Genomic DNA, 11,531 nt, shown 5'->3' with positions numbered 1-11,531 from the left:
TATATATGTGAAGTTAGGGATGGCATCTATTAACGTCTTTAGTCAAGAAAACAAATCTTCACTTATTGATAGGCCATTTCTGTGGTCTCTCCACATCAAGAACCTACCTTCTCCCTATAGATGGTAAAGAATCACATCGCTCAGTACCCTAACTATAATCACCCTTTGGTGATTATAGATGCTTTCTTCAATGTGATTGTTCTCCTAAAGTTCTCTTCTAAATGTGCTAACAGTCTAAAGGTCTGGAACGAAGGGTCATAAAGTAACTATTGAAAAGGTAAAAAAGAAAGGTAAAGAAAAAGTTGAACGTATGTGTGAAAAAGCATGTAGAAATAGGCTGTTTGTTAAAATGTCAGCATTTGTGTTTTATAATTTTTTCATAAATAATAACTTATTTCGTACATAGCATATTGCAATTCACACATCTTAAAACTACTACTTCACATATGGGCACATTAACACCGGGAGAAATTAACTCGCCCAAGGCTGCACAGCTAAATAAGGACTAAAACTATTGGTCAAAGCCACGTAGTAGGGCTTCCACGTCTACACCCCTCAACATGATACTGATCTGCACACGCATGGTTCCTTGCAGTGTGGGAACGAGGAATGCAGCTGGGCTTCCCGCAAGCCTAGTTCCCACGTACGCAGCAGCACTGACAAGTTCACTTAGAAATAAAAGGGGGAAACGATGTACCACCCCACGCAATCCACAGATTCAGTGCAATCCTTATCAACAGCATTTTCACAGAACTAGAATACCACCAAAATTTTTATGGACCCACAAAAGACCCCAAATGGCAAAAACAATCTTGAGAAGGAAAAACAAAGCTGGACGCATCACAATCCCAGGTATTGAGAGATACTACAAAGCTGTCGTAAACAAAACAGTAGGATACTGGCTCAAAAAGACACCAATGGAGCAAAACAGAAATCCCGGCAATGAACTCACAATTATATGGTCAATTAATCCATGACAAAGGAGGCAAGAATATGCACTTGGGAAAAGACAGTCTCTTCAATAAGTAGTATTGGGAAAACCGGACAGCAATTCAAAAGAACGAAACTGGACCACTTTCTTCCAGCATACACAAAAATAAACTAAAAGTAGATTAAAGACCTAACTGTGAGACCTGAAACCATAAAACTCTTAGAAGAGAGCACAGGCAATAATTGCTCTTATGTTAGCCACAGCAACTAAAAGACAACCTACTGAATGGGAGAAGTTATTTACAAATATGTAACTATAAGGAGTTAATACCTAAAATATATAAAGAACTTCTACAGCTGAACATCGAATAGTAATAGTAAATAACATTCCTCTGATTAAAATGGGCAAAACAAAAACAAAAAAACAGAACCTGAATAGACATTTTTTCCAAAGAAGACATCCAGATAGTCAACAGACACATGAAAAGATACTCAACGTCACTCATCAGCAGGGAAATACAAATCAAAATTATGATAGGATATAACCTCACACCTGTAAGAATGGCTTGTGGTAAATACAAAAGAAACTACATGTTGCCAGCAAGGATGAGAAGATAAAGGAACCCTCTTGCACTGTTGGTGGGAATGCAAACTGGTGCAGCCACGGTGGATAACACTATGGAGCTTCCTCCAAAAATTAAAAGTAGAATCACCTTATGATCATATAATTCCACTACTTGGTATTTACCCAAAGAAAATGAAAGAAGAAAATTAATTTTTTTAATGTTCATTTTTTGAGAGAGAGAATGGGTGGGGAAGGGGTAAGGAGAGAGGGGGGATGGAGGACCCCAAGCAGGCTCTGGGCTGACAGCAGAGACTCCGATGTGCAGCTCAAACTCATGAACCATGAGATCATGACCTGAGCTGAAGTCAGATGCTTAACTGACTGAGCCACCTAAGCCCCCAAAAAACGAATTCTAAAAGATATATGCACCCTAAGTCTACTCCAGCATTATTTGCAATAACCAAAATATGGAAGCAACATAAGTGTCTAGCCATCAACGAACGGATACACAATGGAATATTATTCAGCCATAAAAAAAGTCTCATAAAAATGAGATCTTGCCATTTGCAACAATATGAATGAGCCCAGAGAGTATCATGCCAAGGGAACTAAGTCAGCCAGAGAAAGACCATTACCATATGATTTCACTCACGTGGAATCTGAAACAAGACAACAGAAACAGACCCATAAATACAGAGAACAAACTGCTGGCTTCTGGGGGGAGTGCGTGGAGGGACAGGGAGTGTGGGTGAGGGGGAGTGAGAAGCACAGGCCCCCGGTCACTGTCACCAAGTGAGGAGGTCCCTTGGATAAAGGCACCACACCGGGAGCAGTGGTGGTGACAATGCCATGTGGTGATACGTGCACTTATGAGAACAGCAGATGCAGAGAACTGGAATCACTATGCTGTTTGCCCGAAACTATCAACTGTACCCAGATTTTAAAAATGAAAAATGCACAAATGAAAGTATTAAAAAAAGGTGGAGAAAAGGGAAAAGAGTAGAGAACATAGTCCCAGTTAGGTCTCCTTTGGCTGGTGACTATCAGATTTCCCATGGTCCTTCTAGAAGAGCGAAGGTTGTTGGACAACCAAGAAAAACAACGCAACAGTCCTCCAAGAACAAGTGTCAGCTAAGGAACCCAGGAAAGCCAGGAATTTCTTGCCAAAAGAGAAGAATTTTAAAAACTGAGTCAGAGTCGGGCTGGTGCAAACTGTCAGAGAAAAGGGTATCATCAGGACTTGCGCTCATACGAAAAAAATTAACGCAGGTCTGTTACCCTCAATTTATAAACTTCTCCTGAAACGGCAGGCCTGAGAGGCAGAAGAAAGGCACAGAGGCAGAAAGCGTTAGAGAGAGCGTGTGGTGTTGCAGCTGTCCAAATAACCAGCGGCCAATAATAAATCAAAACAACACCGAAAACACATACAGAAATTAAGAAATATGTGAACCATTCGGTTTTAGGCCACAGTTTAAGAGCTAGGTGATACTATAAACCAGATGACCACTCATACAGTAGGTGATACCATAAACAAGATGATTACTAATACGGCACTTGAGAATAGCCTCCGTCGGAACCTGGGAGTAGGTTATGCTACATGAAATGAGTCCGGGACTGCTCATCAGTGGAATGTAATACAGAGGGATCATCCGGGATGGTCCTGATGGGCCCCATGCCGTTGTGGGGCAGTGCCAAGTGGAAGAGGAAGACAGAGAAGGGGCCCGAGTAACGCCAGGCGAGGAGGACCGGGCCCACAACTGCTGGCCTTGAAGCCCGAGGAAGGGGGCGCAATCAGCAGAGGCCGGGAATGGGTGTGATGCTGGAATCTGCAGAACGGCAAACAGCCCGGCTGACGTCTCGCTGTATCAGCCCGATGACACCCACATCAGATGGTTTCCTCTACCAGTCGAAGGTAGCGAATCTGTGTGACGCTGCTGGTTTCTGGAAACTTGTAGACAACGCAGGCCTGTGGCCACGACTCCATCTGCAGGAGCTTGGTCCGGGTGCTGCTGAGTTTCCTGGCTATGGCATGGGTTCCCAGGGCCCCGTGACCTAGAGTCTGCTTCAGAGAAGGAGATCCTTCGCGGCTGTTCGTGTGTGGTCCCTGGGCTCTGAAGCAGTTCCTGAATCTTTTCTGTGATGCTTACAGACACCTACATTCTAGGTCTTGGTCCCCATCTCCCACTGCCCTAAATGATTTCTTACCCTTAAAAACATACCTGATTGGGCTCAGGGCAATTAGAGCCCATGGCACTCCTGCTTCTACTTAGAGAAACCAGACGTTTATGTTCGGAGGGAACTGTGGAGTCAGCATGCTTGAAATAGCACACAACATAGAAGAACATATGCAATTGTTTTTACCATATGAGATCATAGCAAATGTAACAATTTCAGTACCTGTTATTATGCAAAAAATCATCAGGAGTGCAGTGTCTTTCATATTCATAATATGCTGTATATATTACATGGCTCTCTTCATAGGTGATAAAGTATCAAATAATAACCCATTGACTTGTTTGCATTTCCTGCAAGTAATTTCCTCTGGAGGGGAATTCAAGCCAGTCTTGGACTGTACCATTCTGCTTACCAACTATGAAACAGAATTCTGGAGGTGGGAGGGAGGGGAGGGTGGGCGATGGGTAGTGAGGAGGGCACCTTTTGGGATGAGCACTGGGTGTTGTATGGAAACCAATTTGACAATAAATTTCTTTTAAAAAAATGAAAATAAAAATGTTAAGAAAGAAAGAAAGAAGGAATAGAATTCTACCTGAATACGCCCTTTGGGAGTTTTGGTAAGATTTTGAGAAGACCTGAAACTCTTCGATTTTAAAGAAAACCATGTCCCAAAAGTTTAAACTTGGACTCCTCACATCCCATGTGAGTATGGAGTGTATGATTTGATAAATTGTTGATAGTTCATTTTGTTTGAATTTAACAGCTACAGGGTTTTTTTAATTTAACCATAAAGGCAACCTATACTACTATGTCAAATGAAAACACTCATTGATTTGTGGTTAATAAATGAAACCTTAAACACCCATATCCAATGGAGAAATGAATCATTATTAACCAATGAATTTGACCTGAATCATCTGTGTTTTTGGCAAGAACTAAATAACTCTTCCCCTCTTTCTTCCCTTCATCTGGTTTTCTCTAGGTTCATGCAATTGAACAAACTACCTTAAATATGACCCCAACCTTTTTTTTTTTTTTCCCCTTTTTTGTCTTAATTGGTGAACGTTGCTTGTGATACTCTTTATAAGTAATACTAGCTATGTTGGCAAGTCCTTAACATTTACGTTTGGAAAATAATCAAAACAAAAAATAAAATAATCCACGTGACTCTCACACTTCATCAACTTATGACTCTGACAAAGCAAAGTAAGTTAGAAATTGACCATTACAGATCTCCCAATACTGTATTCTATAAACTAAGGTCTATTTCGGCAAAATCATAATATAAACTCAAACTATTTATGCAACTTTGAAAAGATATCCAATCCCACATTATACATAGGATTCCATATATTTTGGCAATATATTTGATTTTTTGTTAAAAAAGATTAAAATGCCAATCAAAAGGGTGACAAAAAATTTAAGTTCCATCATTATGTCAGTATTTTTTTATTATGTCATTTTTTAAATGTTGGTCTTTGATTAAATGTAATATAGAAAACTGGAATTCCTTCATTGTTCATTAACAAAGGATTTGTTATTCGTTTAACCAAAATAAAACACTTTAAGAACTACTTACAAATGTAACAAACTATTTTAATGAGAAACACTATTAAAAAAATCAATAAGTCTTTTAAGCTATGCTAGACAGAACATGTTCTAGAATTTCTGATAAAAACTTTTACTTTTCCTTTGCAAGATATAAATCAAAGAAAAACGTATGAATTAAGTTTGGAAAAACTATAAAAGAGACTTTTAAAATGGACACTTTTCTCCCCCCTTTCCTAGAATGTATGTCATTATTCAAGAAGCATGTTTATAAATTTCACTGAAGAGAATACTTAATGTGACAGATCTGCTTCCTCAAGTATAACCCTAATATTTAGAAGGTTCTCGCAGCCCCAAATAAATTTTACAAAAATTTATTTTCCTTGATTTCATGTAACCTGAACATACTATTCTCTAACACGTACAGTAAATGATTGAACAGTCAATACACAGTTGATTACTAAATGAATTGGAAGTCAAGGGATCAATATTCCTAAGTACATAAGTACATCATGGTCTCACTTGTCCAATTGTATTGTTAGCTCCAGTCGACTTGGCACACCTGTAAAACCAGTCCTGAATCCTGGAACTTCAAGTCCTTGATGAAGGATGCTACTATAAGGTGTGTGTCCATGATTAAGTCCCAAACCCTAAGGTCTTGGGATGTTTGGTGGAATAACTGGACGCATGTTTTTTCCAGTGATGCTGAACGAAAATTCTGGAAGTGGGCTACTAGGTTTAGCAGGAGTCAATGTGACAGGGTTTGAATCACTAGCACCTTTTAAAGGAGGTATAAAATTATGGGATCTGAAAAGTTTAGGACATTGGCTTCGACAGGCTCAGAGAGTAAGGCAGGTCTAATCCAATCATCCTTGAAAATCTGAACAGTGCAAGTAGACCCTAGAGTGTAAAGCCTGTTGGTCACTTGAGCAAGAACCATTTGTTGATTTGCATCCTGTCAAATTCTTACATGCACTGATCCAGCGGGCCCAAAACCTAGGGTCCCAAGATGCTCGTTTCGAACTTCTAAAACTCCACCCAAGGTAGATACCTCTCTAAGTCTGTCCGATGGACCAGGAACACAGGGTGGTGTTGTCTGGAGTCATACTCTGCCTCTGCACACGATAACTTTGTCCAGCGGACCACTACTACAGGGTAGTGTCGTCTGCAGTAATACTTCGCCTCTACAGGCTCATGGACTACGTGGTGCCAGATGTCCAAGAGCGACAAACATGGCAGAGACAGAGTCCACAGCAAGATAATTACCAATTTCAACGAGCATATGTGCGACCCAAAGACCAAATGCTCCGGCAAGATCAAACAAGACACACAGACTCACTCAGGGAGGGTAGATACTGCTACGTCCCGGAATAATTCCGCACAAGCCTCCACTACGCTCTGCGACACGCTCCTGAATCCAAGTTGTACCAGCAGCCCCGAAGACCTAACACGGTTTATTCCGATTACAAAGCACCGTGAACAACTTGAAGCAAGAGCCACTGAAGTACCTACTAACGATCTCCCCATGCGTATCTGCAGCCTCTCCAAAAAGTGTTCTTTCTTTTAATATACAGAGAGCTCCCACTTGTGCCAAGACTGAAGAGGGAAATACAGGCAAGACTTCCCACCTTCCAAATCCAAGTGAACAGAGAGGCAGGGTTTCCTCATCGTGACCCAGTAAGTACCGTACCAAACATGCCGTTCAACTAAGAGGATTGGATGGTGAAGTAAACGCGGGCAAGGAAAGCTCTCCTGTTAGCGGGCCCGCGCCCCATAAGCAGGACGGTGTACGTTCAGTTTACTGCATCGAAGAGCAATCTCCTCCAGGACCTTCGGTCAGCTGTTACAAGTCTACACTCCTGGAATAACTCACCAGAAAAAACACCTCGTGGTTTCTAAAGAGAAGAATCGTCCCCGTGAGGAGGAACAACAGTTTCTGTTGGAGAAGCTCTGGGAGCTGCGCATTCCTTACGGTCAGCATGCCAACATTTGAGACTAGAAAGATTTTTGTGATATTTTGGGAGATAAATGGAATTAAGATTTAGAACAGATCAGACTTGGGGATCTCCTCTTCAACGTGGAAATGTAGCACTGGGGCCCCCACTGGGGATCAAAGACACTTGTGAAAGACATGTTCACGGACTGAAAAACTATGCCCTTAATGTAGGAAGTTTTTAAGACATGCTATTATGATAAAGCTCAAGTGAGCCAAACAATTACACGATAGAAACAAATTCTGTACATTTACGGAAAGCAAATGCATGTGTTAGGCAAGTCATGTCATGTGTAAAATACATAGACTCAAGGATACTTATCTGCTAGAATACTGACACCTTATGAGGATTTGTTTCCTATAATGTTTCATGTTCTTAAACCCAAATGATTTTTTAAGGTAAGTATTTTCCATTTTATTTTTTAAATGTTTATTTTTCAGAGAGTGTACACGCGAGCACGCAAGCAGTGGAGGGACAGGGAGGGAGGCTCAGAATCTGAAGCGGGCTCCAGGCTCTGAGCTGTCAGCACAGAGCTGCCGTGGGGCTCGAACCCACGACCCTGAGGATCACGATTAACTGACTGAGCCACACGGGCACCCCTTAAGAATTTCCAATTAAACTATCTAAACATCATATTTGATAAGTATGCAATAATTTATATTAAAAATGATTTGAGTCATGAAGTGTCCTAGTCATTCCCTTTTAGGTCCATAAGCTTCAGATGCATTCTTTTACTAAAAGCTCTTAAGAAATCTCATCTTATTTCTAATTCAATGTCAGAGAATTAACGTGTTGACATTGGAATTAGATTATCAATCCCAGTGTAATTGAAATGATATATGTAACCACTTAATAGAACAGGGAGTGTAGATGGAAAAGAAAACATCCCTATCTTCTTGCCTAAGAACTAGATTCTCTGCCTTTAAGGACAACAATTATTTCAATCTCCATTCTAATTCAATCCACAGCCCCCAGAACAGAACTATGGGTGCTCTATTTCATTCTGTCTTCAACAGCATTTGAACTGAGGAATTGGAGCAGATGTCCACTTATTCACAAATGCAGTCTATTTCTAATTCTTGGCCAAATAAGCTCTCAGAAAGATGAGTTAAAAAAAAATTCTTAGCACCCATATATATGACGAAGGTATTTTGGCTTGTGAAGAATGAATATAGCTTCAATCCTGGCAAGATTTTTTACAACGATGAAAATCAGCATCATCCTTACAGGAAATACTTCCTAACCCCCCTCTGTTCCATTTGAAGAGCAGTCACAAATCATTTTAAAGTCCTTGCTCCTAGGGTGGATTCTCACACTGTCCTAGGCTTCATACTTTACAGGATTTGAAAAATCAATGCGATAATTTCATTCAGAATAAAAATGTGAGCACCTTGAACATGGAAAGGAGCAAACGTCACCATAGCACATCGATATTTTCCATTTGGTACCAGTTGGTACAGAGCTTAAAAACAAAAAAAAACCAGGAGAGAGAGGGATAACCAGAAGGAATGAGGTTACATAGAGACAGTACATACACAAGTCCATACACGCTCAAGCCCTCAATCTTAGTGGAACCATGGTTCTGGTAAGCTGCTGGAAACACTAAGAGAAATGAACATTCCCATAACATACCAAGGAAGAGTAAGAAGCATAAAGGAAAGATCATTTATCACAGGCACAAACTTCTGTGGTTCACTTACCCACTCGGCCACTGGTTAGCTCTACGACCTTAGGGCACACTATGTGCCCCCTTGTAACCTCAATCTTTCCATCTGAAAAATGAGGCTAATAGCGCCTTCTTTATAGGGGTCTTGAGGGGAGTTTATGGAATCTGAGTAGGAGTGTTGTGCCTGTAGAGGTGGTGGTTATGGTCGGGGAGTTCATGGAGTAGAACGCAGACCACCCAGATTCTAGTCTTAGTTCCACTACTCACCAGCTGTGCACCTTGCATGTGTGACAGATTCTCTGAACCTCAGCAGTTCTGCCTGAAAAATGCAGATAATTGTTTAGGCTCTACCTTCCTCATCGCTTTATTTTCAAATCAAGTAAGATAAATACATTTATAAACGGAAAGAACTGTTTCAGCATAATATTAATTATGCCAGAATGGCAGGCTCTAAAGACCATTTTTACTTTCAAAGAACCCACCAGACTCCTTAGGAATAAAAATGCATGGGAAAAAAAAGTATATATTTACATTATGTTCTTTACAAAAAGGTTCAATGCTTATTAATTAAAAGGTCTAACTGACATTCAAAAGTTTAATGCTTTACTAAGATCAGTTATCTTCACTTGTGTCCACTAAATACAACAGATTTAAATGGTACTCATACAATATTGGTCTTGAAATCTCATTCTGCCTTAGGTCATTTTCTCCCACCTAAAGAGACGGATTTTAGTAAAACAGTGTTTGCCACTGAGAATGTTTTCTTAAAATAACCTTATGTCATCGTGAAGCCTCTTAGGTTTACACTTTGGATTTTAAGTAAAGCAATCCACGCTGATTTTCAAATTAACTATGATACACAACAAAGTCCTTCATAACAAAGTACCATCATTCATAGATACTCGGAAACAATTATTCTAAATCTGACTCCTTAAACAAGTTTGTAAAGAGAAATCAGTTATTATTCTACAGTATTTCAGAGGAGCCTCAGAAGGCATGTTAGGATTGGTAGGATTTCTTGAATATAAGTTCTGGGACATTGAGCCAAGAGCTAAAAATACAATATTAAAAAAAAGTTATCTGAGGTTATAATGCATTTGGCTGTACTTCAGGAATGTTTAAAACGCTGATAAAGGAATGGTAAGTTGTTCAGTAGGTGTTGTTTTCCGCCCCACCCCCCCTTCCCCCCACCCTGGGAGGTGGGGCAGACTCTCAGAAATATAAATTTCAGCCAAGAAAAAAAAAAAAAAAGGTACTGAGGTTAAACAAGTTTTGCTCACTCACCCTTATTATAAAACCAATGTCAGTCATACTCAACTGCTTGCCCCACCCTTTGTTAACAGGGTATGGGTTTTGCAACTGGTGGAATCATTCATTCACCCCTTCAACCCGACAGACCTCAGTTTCTCGTCCCTGAGGTTCCAAAAGGAAAGCAAGCATACAGACTTCTTTATCTCGTGAAGAAGAGAGGAAATAAACAAATGAAGACATACTTATGTGAGGTGGGAATATGCGCTATAAAGAAAGATGAGGAGCAGTCAAGGAGGAAAGCAGCCATAGGAACAGGGAAGGTGGTCGTCCCGAACGCAATCACCTTTACCTTTAAAGGTGCGTTTGAAACTCATACCAACCAGAGCCACTGTCAGGAGAATACAGCTGTGCCTCCTGCAGCCTCATTACAAACTCTGAACGTGTCAGGGACTGGTCACTGAGAAGTCCTCAGGAAATAGCAATCACAAATGCTAAGAACAGCCAAAGTTTTATGCTGGAAAATGTATTGAAAAATCTAGACACTGCGTTAAACACGTGTATTATTTTTTGTTGACATTTTGAGGTTTTAGGGCCTCCAGAAGAGGAAATATGGCTATGTATCATTTGCAATCCCTGCCACCAGGAAGCACAGCCTCTTTCGCCCCACCGTGAACCTGGTCTATTAATCAGTGGATGGCGGAGAAGCAACATCATGTGCGTCGCAGGGCCCAGATTTCAACGGGACTGCAATCTCCGCCTTTGCACTGTTTGGGACCCAGAGATCGCCATGCGGTGAGGAAGTTTGCAACGCAAGACCACGTGCAGACTGCAGACAATTCAGCCATCCTAGCCGAACCAGGGCTTGGGCCAGCCAGCAGCGTCCAAGCAAATTTAAGGCAGATTGGTAGAAAAAGCTCCCAGGTAACCCACACAGTCCAGAGACATAATAAACCGTTGTTGTTTGCAGCCTCCAAGCTTTGGGGTAGTTTTTTATGCTGCGATAGACAGGCAACTCTGGCACAGGAGGAGAAACGGAAGCTGACGGCGTTCAGAGGCTCCCGGCAAATGAGACCAGAGCCAGGACTGCACGTCACATCCGTCCGAATGCAACCACCGGCGTCTGTAGCACTGCAGTTCTGACTTTCCCAAAAATCCATTTATCCTGAGAAAACGCTAAGATCATCCATAAATTTTTACCATACTCAAAATTTCCGTGATTATGTGAGCATTTAGATACATTCCCTGCTGAGCCCCCTCCCTCAAAGAATTATACCATCCCAGCAATTCCCCGGATAAAAAGTTCTTACGCCACTGCATTAAAATTATTATATCAGTAATATTTAAGCAATCTCACCTAAAACATATTGTTCTGTGTCTATTTCCAAATAGATCTAGATAGATA

At 40.8% G+C, this 11,531-nt stretch overlaps 1 pseudogene; it reads right to left on the bottom strand.

Moving 5' to 3' along the window:
• Window positions 1–5,728: 5,728 nt before the first annotated feature.
• Window positions 5,729–10,189, bottom strand: LOC122202663 (annotated as a pseudogene).
• Between the last annotated feature and the right edge of the window lie 1,342 nt (window positions 10,190–11,531).

The sequence above is a fragment of the Panthera leo genome, chromosome D2 (assembly GCF_018350215.1).
Source record: "Panthera leo isolate Ple1 chromosome D2, P.leo_Ple1_pat1.1, whole genome shotgun sequence".
In the NCBI taxonomy this organism is placed as follows: Eukaryota; Metazoa; Chordata; class Mammalia; order Carnivora; family Felidae; genus Panthera; species Panthera leo.
The sequence above is the reverse complement of the archived record's forward strand: the minus strand, read 5'-3'. Positions and strand labels throughout refer to the sequence as shown.